Raw genomic sequence first — 15,046 nt, 5'->3', positions numbered from 1 at the left:
AATTATGTGCACTGATTAATAAGTGTGGGCTAAATTACGGCTCGGAGAGCGGGCGGAGCGCTGTGGGAGCGGGAGCGAGGGAAGGAGCGGAGGAGGCGACAGCCATCCTGCCTGTGGGCACAGAGCAGTGCCAAGGGGTGAGGGGCCCTGTGGCACCAGAGGTGCAGGGGGGGGACAAAGGAGCAGGAGGAAGGAGCTGAGCCTCCTCCAAGGAACCTGTTCCCTCTGTGATGGTGACCTGGCGCCCTGGTGCCAACGTGCTCCTCTGGGACATCAGCGCTGGGGATGTGTGCTGAGCTCAGGGGCTGTGGTGTCCCTTTTCTTTGGGGTAGGGGGAACTTTTCATTAAAAAAAAAGAAGGGAAAAAACCCACCCAAATATTGGAAGACTTGGATTTAAGAAGTTAAATAAGAAAAGTAGGGTAAATTAGAGACTTGAGAAGCTAATTTCTATCGCATTGGTGGAAAAAATACTGACCATTTCACCATCTCAGACAAGAAAAAAAGGGAAAAAGCAGGCATAATAATATGTGTATTGCTCACAAGACATAATTCTCTGAGAATACTATGACCGGTATATAAATAGCAGAATGAATGTTATTAACATGTTAATTTTACTAACCCTTTAACCTATTGATTAGCCAAACAGAAGGAAACAGCATCTTTTCATGCTTCGCCCCCCCCTTGCCTTTCATGTAATTGGATTCAAATCCACATCTGTAGCTCCTAAACCAATGTTTTCAACCTTTCTTCTGCACCTCCCCACCCCCAACTGTTTAACCTCCCTTCTCCAGAGCTGGCATAAATGTAAGCCTTTATTTGTGAATATTCCGATAAGCACTTTGCCTCCAACTATATTGTTCAAGTACCAGCATCATTGTTACAGCTGTAATTGTTACTATCAAGACACAGTTCTTTGTAATTAGAAAGTCAAGATGGTATTCAGCAGTATGGCAGCACAGATTCTCATTTGTTAGGCTATTAGAAAAAAAATGTTTACAGAGAAAACAGTGTCATTGTTTAGTGCTCTTAATTGACCATCTGCCTGGTAAAGAAATGTCCAAAGAAGGATAAATAAGACTATAGTGCACTTATTTATTTATTTTCTTTGTGCAATGAGTAAATTAGGAAAAGCAACAGCAGATCCAAACTAGACAAGACATTGCTAAATCAGGCTGCAAGTGAAATCATGTCATGAATACATTAACTTTTATTTCTCTCAGTGTCAAGACTCATGTCTGCATCTTCCTCAAAGTTTGTTGGGAAGAAAAAGGAGGCCAGATCTTGGTGGGCACTGTGGAGTTGACAGCATTCATCTTTTAACAAAGTCAAGCATATGCTGCTTTGAGTGCAGCATCTTTGCATGCTCAATGACGTGTTTAATGTCACCTTTCCCACTGTAAATCATCCCTGAGTAAATCCACAAGGGAGAGTGGTACTAGGAATTAAGCAGGAGAGAAATAAAATTCATGACCATGTGGTTCTATCTCAGGGAATTTGGTACGTATTGACAAGAGAGATTCACACCTGACGGGGCCGAGAGCTAATTTGTAGTAGGGCTGTTTATCTTCTGCCTGAAAGGAATACTTTTTCATATTTAATGTGCATTTTCCTCATCTCCATGTGTGTATGTGTTTGTGATTTAACGTGGCTAAGGGTGCATCTGGTGCTAAGGGTGCATTTTTGCTGCTTGGCAAAAATGTAGTTTCAAATTTCGGGATAATTCCAAATTCTGCGTTTTCCCTACGAAAAAGTAAAGGAGGGGCAGTTTGGCCTTCCAAAACCAGGTTTGATGTTTTCATTGCACAAGGCACTGTCTTAGGTAGGCAGTATTTGATCTGTTCTTGCAGCATTTGTTTACAGTTTTGAAATGAGAAATGAAAAAAAACCCATGAGTATTACCATGCTAAACCAATATGGTAAATGACCAAACTGATCTTTTGTACTATTTGTCTTCCAACATTCCAGGTGGAAATAATCCACTACATTTATATGTTGATTTATTACAGTGTGGAAGAAAAAAAACCCTAAAAACAAACCATAGAGAGAAGCAATAGGGAAAAAAAAAAGCAGGGAAAAGAGAAATTAATTTAAAAAGTAAGAATTGCATTTAATAATGATTTCTCAAAATATTACCTTCCAGGTTTGAAAGGCACCAGGACACCTGCAAGAGGAGCCCCAGTTGTGCCTCCTCCATGATGAGGCTCATACAGAGGTGCAGCCCCTCAGATGGTGACAGGGAGACAGCCACCAGTGCCCTCACAGCACTGTCACTGTGTCTGACCACGTTCATGAAGAAGGTAGGTAAAACTTCCCAATACTTAAAAAGCTGACAGTGTTTTAACCATCAGTTCCTCAAAGGGAATTTTCTTTCCATAAAACCTCTCCTTTGATGCCTTCACCTGATGCCTCAGTGCATCATCCCTTGTCCATCTGTTCCCTACTGAAACCTTTCCTTTTTTTTTATTTCCCCTGATTGCTGTGCTAAATACTGATCCTAGTAATTTTTGTTTCTTTTTCTTCCTTGATATTTACTCTCTTTTTTTTTTTTTGAGTTTTGAGGGAGTACCTCAAAATCTTGGTTTCCTGCCTGATGGCTTTTGAGGAGGGGTGGTAGCTAAAGGAACCTAGCTCATTTTTCTTAAAAAAAACCCCAAAAAATAGGTTTGCCTCTAAACTTAGAATTTTCTTATTCTCCCATTTCTGGAGATCTTTCATTAGTGCCAACTGCATTTTTTCAGAAAGCAGCAACCCACATTTTTTAATTTTTTTGTTTGTTTTGGTTTTTTGCCTTCCACTAGGGAATATAATAAATATAATAACTTGCACCAACGGGTGCAGGAAGGTGAGAAGTGCACAGGGCTTTCAGGGTACTGTGCCTTTTCCCTGTCCTACAGACACAAATATTTGTGAGGTTCAAGGCCTTTCTTTGATATCTTCTGAACTGGAGCCTACAGAAGTAGACATCCTACCCTACCAAGATGGAGAAGCCTGCTCAGACATCCTCCTGCTCGAGCATGCTGGCATCCCCATCCACACTGCCCGTTTCCTCAGTGCTGTACTGGTTTGACAAGTGTTTAATAATGACTTCTTGCAGGTGCCTTTACAAACTGCACCTGTACCTGTTTCCCCAGCACTAGGGCTGTGTGCTGGCACCTCACCTGTACGAAGAGCCCGCCTTTCACCTGCGTGTGCTTCGGAGCACCGAGCAGAAGGGGCGGCTCAGAAAGCTGTGACTGACACCAGTAGTTGGAAGCTCATGCATGTCTGGCTACTTGTTCAATTTGTTTAGTCCAGTGGTCTCCTTTATTAGGAGCCTTAGGGTTTTTCTTTTGATTTGGCAGGGTGATTATAATGAGAGCTCCTTAGTGCTACTCCACCAGGGTATCTGCCCACTTGCTCTCAAGCCTCTGCTGTATAGCTTGTGATTAATGTAAAACAGTCAGATGCCCTTCAGATCAGTCGAATTTGGGGATTCTGTTACAAACATGAAAAGCGTGCTGACCGCACAAAGCCCTTGGTGGTACCAATTAAAGACAGCGTCATTCACTTGGCACTTCTTATGCCGCTGCTTTTTTTTTTTGCTTTTTTTTTTCCTTTTCCTTTTCACAGCAAACCTTCCCTGGCAGTGGTGGCCCCTCTGCCACCACGCACCTGTGCCACGCTCTGGCCCCAAGGCACGGCTTCCTCAGCTAGTGGGGAAACACCTTGCTTCCCCCTCTCGCTGCCCAGTTTCTGTGCCCCTCAGCTAGTCCTCCATCTGGCCAGACGTGAGCGATGGGATTTGAGTACAATATCTCCTCATGTCATCATGCAGGGATGGGAAGTGCTGCCTGGACTGCCCCCAGCAGAAAGCCCCGTGGTGTCCCTTCCCCGCTGGTGCAGAGGCTCCGGGCTGCCACCGCAGATCATTTGACAAATTTCACGGTAAGACCCCAGCTTATCAGCATTACCTTTTTATTCCAGTCAGTTTTCCAAGTATTCCTTGAATGTCACAAGTGAAGAGCTGGATTATACACAAAGTGTCCAGTGTTAAATCCTATTTACATGCAAAAGTTGTGCCAGCTTACCCTGAGGTTAAATCAGTGCAAACCCCTTCTGTGAGGACTCTTCTAAACTAATGAGAATGACCTCCTATAATTTCTTTAATTAAAGAACAACAACCACCTAAATCAAGATAAAACATGCTTCATATTAAATAAGGTTGGCCAAGCAAATGGGTTTGCCTTGCTTGAAGTGCTGACTCCACTTTTTGCACAGACTGAATTATCCAAGTGCTTTGGACAGAGCAAATCTCAGCTCTGCTTTCTGGCTTTCTGCAGCAGGGAAGGAGGGGGTGTCACACCTGCCCCCACCAAAGGCAAACAGAGATTTTGCCTCTACCTGTGAGGTGGCCACGGTCTCTGTCCAACACACACATTTTGTGTTAAATCCCTTGCACCACATTTGATATTCCACAAATCCTTTCCCAAGGGCCTGGATGAAAGTGTTATTTTTCATGAAAGTTACTCCCCCCTCCAGTGCTCCGTGTTTGTAAGAAAGGAATAAAACTGCACCATATAAAAGCAGAGAGCAAAATCCTTTATTTCTGAAATTTTATCTTTCAGAGTCAGGTTTGGTTTGTTTTGGGTTTTTTTTGCATAAGGCTCTTCATAAATCTAAGATCTTGAAACTTTGATCTATTCACCCTCTACCTACAACATAGACTCCAATTGCACCTCTTACTTACTGGATTATTAGGAATTGAGGAATCCTCATGTAAAAAAACCCCAAACAATACTGGTTTCTTATTTCTCTGATCATTTCTTAAAAAAAAAAAAAAAAGACTCTTAAAAGCTACTAAGATGACACTTTCAGCTGTGAAGGCAATAGCTTTTGCTGTTTTCACTATTTCACTCCTTCCTTTCACTGCTGATTCAGGGAACTGCTGAGCACAGAAGTGGTGTTGTTTCCATTCCAACAGCAACAATCTCGTCTCAGATCTTGTGAGCGTTGTTTATCTCAAGGTATCCCTTCTAATCCAGCTGTTTTCTAACTCTGTCCCGAGAGCTGATTATTCAGTGACTTTTCACAGACCTAAACCCTTCACTTGCTCAAATCACCTGCTCATGTAGGGATTGTGCCGCTCTTCCCATCAGTGCTCAGACCCTCCTGGAAGGGGCAAAGCCAACCAGAACAGTTGCCCTGTGAGGCTTTGGGACATCAGTGGTGTTCACCGTGTCCATATCTTGCTGCAATCAGAACCTTATGAACAAAATCACCACAATTGACTCCAGCAGAAAATACGCTGGAATCACTGGAATGTGATTTCTTTGCAATCAATACTATGGAGCTCCCACCGATCTTTTAATAATGCTTTATTCATGGATGAAAAGATGCTGGTGTCCCAATGCATTCTATCCATCCATTCATGTTTAGACCTGTAAATGAACCCCAAAATAATGGTAATATTTGGTTGCCTGTTACATGTATACACTCGGCTTACTTGTATATAAATTAAAGATAAACTGTATTTAATCCTGTTAAGCATTAAAACGTAAGCAAACAAATTGACTAACAAAGTACAGTGGGGTGGTAGAAAAAGAAAATAAGCTCAGAAAATAATTGGTTCTAAGGCAGTTAATGAAAGTTTGTAGCATGCTTTTTATATGAATAGAGTTCAGAAGAGATTATTTTTTTGAAGTGTTACTCACAAATCTCCCGTATCCACAATAGATCTTTTGTTAACTGTACCTGCACATTTATTGTGTACGACAGTCTAATAAAATGAAGTCATTTTAATAAACATTGTATCAGAATATCCTATCTGCTATGTGGCACTGCGAATTTCCACTACTGAAGGAAACATTTAACATTCTCACCATTTTAATACTTTTAATAAATATTTGCAATTCCTCTGATAATGCATAATGGCAGAAAAATGCATTGCCTCCAAAATTTATGTGGCTGCTGGCAGGTGGCCATTTTCCAATTTTCTGTCTCTCTAATATACATTTATTATGTATTTCCAAGGGCTTTTTTTTTTCAGCTTTTGGCTTGCCATAAAATTACTATTTCTTTTACAAGAGGAAGCGCTCATGACAAAGAAATTTCAACCGAACCTAAACCTGACAAATGGACATCTGCTGGCCAAACTGGAGAAGGAAAACATTTGCCCATCGTAGCTCTCAGTTTGATCCCTTCCCATCAGCTGAAGCCACAATATGTTTGGATCAGAGAGTCATATTCTGAACTGATAACAAGAATCAGTTCTCACTTAGTAATATTTTCTGAAGTGTGACACTGCATTGCATCATGTTATGCATGACATGACACGAAATAACAGAACATTACATGATGGGTTATGACATAGGGAAGTAAGATGCAAGTTAATATCGTGCATTACATTTTATTTTTTTTTCTAAATTGTTGGATCAGAGCACATGATGAGCTGTGAGTGGTCTCTTCTATGCTGGCTTTATACAACAGCCATCGATAGAGTGAGTACCTGAGCACCAGCAGCAGATAATTAAGTCTCTATTGATAGCTGAAATCCTTGAATCTCTCAATGAGCACATATCGTTCTCTGTATTTAAGTAGCAGCATTCATTTGAAGAGCAAGGGAGCAGTGACTAAGTATGAAGCCTAAACAGGCAGTAAGAAGTGGTAACACTACAAAGATGATACATTCTTATCCTCGAAATGGAAGGAAGCTGATTTCGTGAAACTCTTTATGGCATTCACAACAAAGCAGGGGATATCCTGTGTCACAGAGCATGTGCTTCTTGAAGATCCTTTCTGGTAGCAAATGATGCTCAGAGAGTGTGATTTGTTATCAGGGAGCTATTTACGATGGCCAAGATAGAAGGGCACTGAATAAATATCTATAGCTCTCAGAAACTGAGACATGATGGTGCAATAGATGGAAAGAAATATCTCAAATAAGCAGAGGAACAGAACCTCCCTACCAAAGGTGACTGCAAATGCAATAGCTTTTTCTCTTGTTTTATTTTTTCAAAGCTGTGAAGCAACAGGATAATCCACATTAATAATATACTGTATGTTATGTTTTACAATAATATACTTTGATTAACTAATTCCTGGAATGATAAACGCAAAGGAGACAGACTGCTCTGTGTCTGTGCTCACAACAACAGTAGATTTGCCTTATCAGATATTGTTAAATATGCTCAACAAAAAAGAACTTCTCGGCCATAAAGAAGGGAGTAGCAAATATGGTTCACTTTGACACCTTCCACACACTTCATAAAATCAGGGAGCATCGGTGCATTGTCAGCACCTCAAAGAAGGCACTGATGAGAGGGTCTTTTTCTGATCTAAAAAGGGGCAACACTACAGTTAACTGAGCAACTGGACTGGCTAATGTGCAAAAGGTTTAATCTCTCATTTACTGGGGAGTTATGGGCACGTTGCTTCATTATCTGCATTTTTGGTTTTCCTTTTACTTGGCCTATCTTGGCCCCAGCTCAGGAAAGAATCACTATTTGCAAAAGGTGCTTACTGGACCTAGTGGGAATGTTTCAGTGTTTTCCTGAACCAGTCCTGGAGATCCTGCAGAACTGGATATGGAGAAGGCAAAGGCACATTTTTGACTGATGATCATGCCAGGACTAAAACTGTAGTTGGGAAGTGATCAGGTAGAAATTTTCTATTGAAAATTAACGTATCTAATTATTTTTCAAGAAAAGCACCCATTTATCTATTTTGAAACTAATTCAACTGAATTGGGTGCAAATTCACAAATTCTCAACAGAATTTCTCAGAAATTACGGCAACCTTCAATATCTGCCAAAATATATAATAAATTTTATTAAATAGTATTATATAATTATTTAAATTAAGATATAAATTTATACATTTATTTTATAGATAGTAAACAATTGGTAAAATATATTAATAAATATTCTATACATATACCTATCAGTAGATTGTGAACTATTAATTATTAATTAATTGCTGATTAATAATCAACAATGTTAGCTGTTAATTAATTAATTATATTCAATAATTTGTTAGTTAGCTATTAATAAATATTATGACTATTTTATGCAAATGTGTAGTAATACTTTTTACCAATTATTTACTATCTATAAAATAAAATTATGGACAAATATTTGTACAGATCATTTAATATAGGGTGATTTCTTATAGAGATCATACATTACAGAATATTACATGATACAATCTCCTCTCTGTTTATCACATAATACAAATAGTATTGTATAGAAATATATAATTAGTATTAGGGATTCAAGAGAAAAAAAAGTCATGATTTTTCTTGGCAAAGGATAATATTCAAATATTGGGGGGAACAGATGAACCCTCCTCCTGCCACTTAGACTCCTGCAAAGTGTAGACTTTCTACATACTTTTCCTTTTTTTTTTTGTCTAATTGATTTCTTCCTGAATTTACAGCTATTCTGCCTTTTTAGAACTGCTTTGCAGACTTGCTCCCATGTAATATTTGGTTGTGATCAATCCATCTCACACTAGAGAACTGTCTGTGCTTTGTTTGCATTTGTTTTATTAAGTGGAGGACACGTCATTAAGTTTTTGTGTGGCTCATGTTCAATGTGGGTTGATAAGAACCAGATAGCTGAAGAAATGGAGATTAAAGATTTCCTGTCCCCTCATGGCCAGCTTTCTCTTAGATGAAATGAAGGATACAAGGGAGTGATACAACCATTTCTCTACCAGTATCTACTGTATCGGTGGCTGAATCTCAGCGTTTTTGATAATGATTGTCTTCCAAGAAGAATTCATGCATAAGTATTTCTTACTCTTGCTGCTGATTTCATCCATGTCGGTGAGTTTGTTCTGCCTGCAAAAGATTTCTCAGAAGTAACTTTTCCTTGCAAAGGGTGGCCATTAAAAAAAGGAAAGAAACCAAACGCAACAAAAACAGGCAAAGAAAAACACCTGACAACAGGGAAAAACCGTGGCACTTCCCCATGAATCTTCTTAAGCTCATACATTTTATAAGTATTTAATGTGATACCTTGTAGGAACAGACAGCAGCAGGTGACTGCAATAACTTTAAAGAACAGCTTTTTCCTGTCACTTCTCTTACAGTGTGGCCCAACATGTTCCTAACAGATACCGCTTGCACAGCATCCCCATTTCTCTTAGGAAAATCAGTATAGATTGGTAATAAAGCATGGCAACATACAATTAAAAATTAATAGCAAAATGATTACATTATTCTCTTCTAGCAGCAAAAAAAAAACCCCTTCAACCTACAACAAAGGCCTTTAAAGCACTTTGGCTGTTTTCCAAAAGAGTTGATTAATACTCCATGCAGAACGACTGCTGTGATGCTATTGCCAGGCAGGAATTGCTGACTGTCCGTCGAGGAACCGGGCAGGTGGCGGGGAAGGAAGGCTCTGCTCCACATCCCGGTGCCCTCGGCACAGGAAAAGCTGTTCAAATGGCAGCAGCATGGCAAGGCAGTCCTTTAGATGATTGGAATAATCTGTGACATTCAAAACCGAGACACAATGCGTCGGGAAGCCTAGAGAGAGTGGAGTTGCTTTCCTCAAGCCCAAAACAAAGGCTTTGCAATGTTACATATATTATTCTGATCACAAAAGTCTCTTGCATTAGGGCTTTCAGTGTGAGATAATTGACCTCGACATTGCTTTCAACTGAGGGCACATAACTCTTAGTGCAGTGACTTACCTTGAAGAAAACTGTGCAACTGCAAAGAATATTTACTTACTATCTTCCCTTTTTTTTTTTTCTTTTAATTCTTGAAAACTGTGCTCTGCAAGGACAAGTAGGCAGAAGTGTAGTGAGGGATGGAAGGTATTTTATGTGGATGAACACATGAAGAGGTGATTATGTATTGCTAAAAGTCTAATCCCTGGATAAACTACAGTTTGCTATTAATTCTTTGGACTTGCTTAGCTGCTACTTAACATTTCCACGACTTAACAATTATATTCTTGAGCTAAGAGTAACTTTTCAACAAAATGTGTAGGGATTAGAAACATTGATAATTATATTAATTAATATTAATGGGAGTGACAATATTTGTAGTCATATGACAAACATAAGGAAAGCAGGGCTTTAATTTTATCAATTAATTCTGTTTCTAATTGCTTTCACTATTCAATTGTCAGAACGTGTTCTACTTGCAAGAAGGAATGTGTTAAGCAGGCAAAACACAGACCAAAATTGAGGGGAAAGAGGGCTGTGTATTTGTATATGGTATCATCTGTTATCCAGAAACATACTGAGCCTTCTCTCTGGGCTTTGGATTTTCTCCCCTCCAGTTATAATAAATGCCAATCATCTGGAGTAATGGGCTCACTCTCATTGAGATGGGTTAGTAGGCAGAGAGGCCACGAGGAGCAGGAAATGCCACTGATTGAAGAGCTCTCCAAATTATCAGCTATCCTTCTTCCCACACCTTCCCAGAGGTGCAGGATGAGCATGGGACAGCAAGACAAGCAGACCTTGGAAAAGAGAGCCCAGTGCATATGTCTATACTGACTCCTCAGATTTAATACATTGGATTCCATGAAAGTTGTCTCTAGAGGAAGTCAGAGTGCTGCAGTCCATTGGCCTTAATCCTTCCCTGCGCTCCCGTATCTTTATACTGCTCCACCAGCTCCACACCGCCGTAAAACCAACACAATCCACCCTCCACGCTCCCTGGTGTGAGGGAAATCCCTCACCAGGTCCCTTGCTGAGCACTGCAGCTGCCACAGAGGCTTCCTGGCAGCGGGAGGAAGGCAAACCCCTCCCCGCAGATGTGTCCAGTGCGGTGGGATGATGCTCTTGCTTGGTGTCCTGACAGGCTGGGGACATGCAAACCCCACTAAGGGTGGAGGTGTGAAAGTCTTCACATCCTGAAACCAAGATTTCAGCCCAGAAGGAAATCTTAATGTGCTCAAGTTTCCCTCTGCACAGAGCCTCCACCACACAACAATACGAGAGGCCAATAAAACAAATAATGACTATCTCCTGGGGCAGCTGCAATAAAAAAATGCTGCCAGCTAAGAATGGTGCCTTTGATGGCTCTGCAGGCGAGATATCAACAATCTCTACAGCTGCTAATCCCCTCGCGTGGTTTTACACTCTCTGCCCTCGCAGCCCGTGCCCAGATGCTCTGTGCAACGTTTTGGGGTCTACTTTTCTTCTCAGCTCATCCCTCCTCTGGTCCTCCTCAGGATTACACCCCTGTAAGGCAGTGAGTTTCTCACCAAGCACTGCATGTACAGGTGAAGGAAGCTGTCACCCAGCACATGCTGCTCTAGTGGCCTGTGGCTGCTGCCAGCTAACCTGGGAGCAGTTGCTGCCTGCTTTCCTTAGCTCTCTGGATGTTGAGCTCTGGAGTGGGAGAGAAAGTGGTCTGGGGAGTCCTCACTAAAGTCCCAGTGAATAAAGGGGGATTCACTGATGAGGATGAGGGAATACCCCAAAATCTCTTGCCTTTTGTGGGCTGGAGACTTTGCCCATACCATTCCCCCTCCTTGAGTTAAGCCAATGCTGATCCCAAGCATATTTGCATCTATGCTTATTTTCAGGATAAAATCAGGGAGCACAATTCCATCTTGTTGTGCCAGCCACATCATTGTCGAAAGGCATTCAGGACAGATTCAGATCTTTTGTGCTGCTATAAATGTTACTTCTTCCCCACGTCCTCATCAGGGGACAGAGTTCAGAATGAGTCCTTTTGTGTTTATTTCCACTACTCCGGGATGGACCTGGAAGCCTTTGCTTTTCCCCATCAGGAAGCAGAGATTTAACGTATCGAACGCACCAGAACTGCTTAATGAGTGCACAGTGAATATTAATAAAAGTTTGGACGTGACTCAGGCTACAATGGCTGAGAAGTTTGAAAGCTTTGGTTCAAGATTACAGGAGGCTGTGAGAAAATATGGTATCCAGCAGCTAGCATATAGTGCGGATATTTCACTATCCAGGGATCTCTAATTACTAATAATGTACAGGAACAGTATGATATGTCCTTACAATTGCAGAATCCTTTTCAAAGATAATCTTTAATAGTTTATTTGACAACCTGTAAAATTATAGAAAATTATTAGTCTTGGGAATTACAAAAATCCCCGTAGTACAGTCAAACAATAAAATTATAATTACCTGTGGGTAATTGAAATTTAACTGTTTTTTTATTGTATATTACACATCAATAGCAACATAAGTTCAAGAGTGTCCCCCTCCCCTCCCTTTTCTTTTCCCTACAGAAATGGGGAAAATGGACAACCCTGCTGGTAGCTTGTGAGCCCTTGTCACAGAACAGAGCTTGAACAATTTCGATTAAAGCAGTATGTTCGAGACTGTCATTAGACCTGCATTAAATTACATATCTGGAATGTTAAAAATAAAGAGTACTGAAGCTTATTCACAGCTGCCTGTCGTAAAGTATGCAGTCAAGGTTTTTATTATCTTTAAAGTTCTTATTTTTCTCTTTTCTAAAACTTATTGTTTCATCAAACAAATATCTAGCACATTTAAGAACAGTATGAGCACAAGAGCAGAATTGCTTGAGATGGATAAAGCATTAGCGTGTTTCCATTCTGTGCTCAGTAGTATTGTTTAGTACTAACAATGGTAATTTATCAATTATACACGAGGGAACAAAGCCCTTCACCATCTCACAGCTCCAGAACTACCTATTACAAGGCCCAAAGCTTGAGACCCCTCCCAGACCTTGTTAGGCACCATTTAGTGTTAGAATTTGTAGTACCAGGTTTTGCCTTGTCCTCTCTCAGTGACCCCATGGAGGCTCCTCAGTACTCAGCTCCATGGCACATCAAGACTTTCCTAAACCAGGAAAATTATAACCTTTTTTTTTTTTCTATTTTCCTTCTGAACCAGGGCTTTTGATACAGGCACAAAGGTTCACAGCCGGCTCTTGTCTAGTTGGTGAGACCGTCCAGTCCCTCTTGTGTCATTTGTGGTGGCATTACAGACTTTGAGAATGATCTGAAGGACAAACCCCAAGCTGTTTGGATGCTGCTCAGCCCAAAATACGGTATGTTTGACAATTAATTGTCTATAGAGCAGCTTTGTTATACACTACTGAGATGCACAAAATCTTCTACAGAAGGATCAGACTGGCTACTTTTATTCTATTCTGTAAAGTGCTTTGTGATCATTATGTGAATATAACTGCACAAGTGAAAATACCTCTGTTTTATTAAGAGTTTCAATTAAAGTGTTTAATACACAGATTTTATCGTGAGAGAGGCATCACAAAGACTGAGTACAACATAATGGCAAACCAGGTATTGTTATGATTATCATTACTGTTATTTATGTATAATCATTGAAGTATTAACTGAAAACTGGGAAATGGAGTTCCTGAGCCCCAAAGAGCTCATAGTAACAGCTTCTTGTGGAGAAGGCAACAATAGCAAACCAGCTCTGCTTCATGGCAGAGTTAATGGTGCATGCAGCCCAGGTTGGAAATTCCTGATCCTGCATGGGTTTTCCTGTTTTCAAAGATCAGAGGAGGTAAAAAAATTCAGTTGGATCCCGCCTTTTTTATTTTGGTGCCTCTTACTCTTCCCACCACCTCTTTTCTCTGCCTGTTGGTGAAGGGCATCCCTGCATGTTGGGACTGTGATGTGTCTATTTACCCAGCAAAGCAGCTGGAAACTTCTCATCAAAGTGGGTTTATTTGGATGCCTTTACAAGGGAGAGATATTTTCTCTCCCTCACTTGTCCTTCCCATTGGAGATATTTAAGTGTCTTGGGCTCCTAAAAGCTAAAGTGGAGCTTTCGATTTAGATTTAAACCGAGTATAAATCTTTCAGAAGGGGAAACCCCAAGAGGGACTGTATCCTCAGGGCTGTTAATGGGCTGAGCTGCAGCAGAGGAGAGACAGGGCTGGCCCAAAATCATGGTCCTTGTGCCAAATAGCTGTGACTTCATGCAACACACCAAGGAGATGGAGCTGAGAGGTTGGTTTGGCTTTGGCTGTTTCCTAATCTTGACCCTTGACCAACACCTGAAATCTAGGGGGAAGTTTTTCTCCATCCTTACCTCGACCCTCATTTCCTGGCAGATTCCAGCTGCTGAGCTCAACCGCCCTAAAAAAGAAGCTGGAGAGCTGATGTCCAGTAAGATTTATATAGATGGGATGCTTGGAAGCTAAATCTTCCAACCACTACAGTGCACCATACTGTAAGACAAAGAGCAGGAGATAAATTTTCCTGCCTTTGAAATTTCTGCTCATGTCACTCTCTGGGGCTAATTTTTACCATTTTGTCTCCAGTGAGAAGAGCTATTCCGACGTGAGTTTCTTCTCTGCACTGCAATGCAGGGATGGAGCTAAGGATGAGCAATGGGAGCACTGTCAGGATTACAGCCAGGTCAGATTTTTCATTTTGCTAAAAGTCACTTCTTTGACACAGGAATCAGGAAAATACATTGATGCAACATGTTGAAAAGAATGAAAAGGTTGTTATTTGCTCCTACCAATATGATTCAAATAGAGAGACCCAAACCTTATGGTAAAGGGGGAAAATGTCTTCCAACAAAAAACACAAACTTTGACACTGAGTACAATATAATGGGAGGGCCCAAGAGGGGTTTTGGGGAGCTCCTCATGGAAAGGGAGCTTTCCATGGGCTTTTTTTCTCCTTTCTGTAGGGTGAGCACATGCATGTTTATGTAAAGAAGGATGCAAGCTTCCAAATTAAAAAAAAAAAGGGGGGGGTTGGCTATTTTTCTTTCTCATCAATGAGGTTAGAAGGTTAATAAAAGAGTTACTCCCAGCCTGCTCTGCAAAAGGGAACAACTCACATTTGTGAGACTTTAAAAGGCTTCAGAGTGTCTGTGTATGGATGTTGTTATTTCCTGTCAAGCCTATCCCAAGAAGATGGGGGGCCGGGAGCTGTTTTTTGGAAAAGGAGTTTGTCCGTTAACTAAATCAGGTGGAGTGGAAATAAAAAGGTTTGTATAAAATGGTTTTGAGAGTAAACTCCAACTCAATAAAGCTCTGGGTATTTTTTTTTTTTTTGCCTGTGAGAACATAAAATTAAAACTTAGTTCAGAGCAGTGGAGGCCAACCA

General features: G+C 40.7%; 1 long non-coding RNA gene across 1 annotated transcript in view; it reads left to right on the top strand.

Annotated features, from left to right (window-relative positions):
* LOC113952075 overlaps positions 1–15,046 on the top strand; it is a 155,126-nt gene that overhangs the window by 102,896 nt on the left and 37,184 nt on the right. Inside the window, exons 5-8 of the long non-coding RNA XR_003529370.1 lie at positions 2,143–2,299; positions 3,817–3,926; positions 12,846–13,002; positions 14,248–14,344. This is a non-coding gene — a long non-coding RNA (uncharacterized LOC113952075). The remainder of the gene's footprint in view (positions 1–2,142; positions 2,300–3,816; positions 3,927–12,845; positions 13,003–14,247; positions 14,345–15,046) is intronic.

This window comes from Corapipo altera, unplaced genomic scaffold (assembly GCF_003945725.1).
Source record: "Corapipo altera isolate COAL_440 unplaced genomic scaffold, ASM394572v1 70, whole genome shotgun sequence".
In the NCBI taxonomy this organism is placed as follows: domain Eukaryota; kingdom Metazoa; phylum Chordata; class Aves; order Passeriformes; family Pipridae; genus Corapipo; species Corapipo altera.
This window is presented reverse-complemented; position numbering and strand designations above follow the sequence as displayed.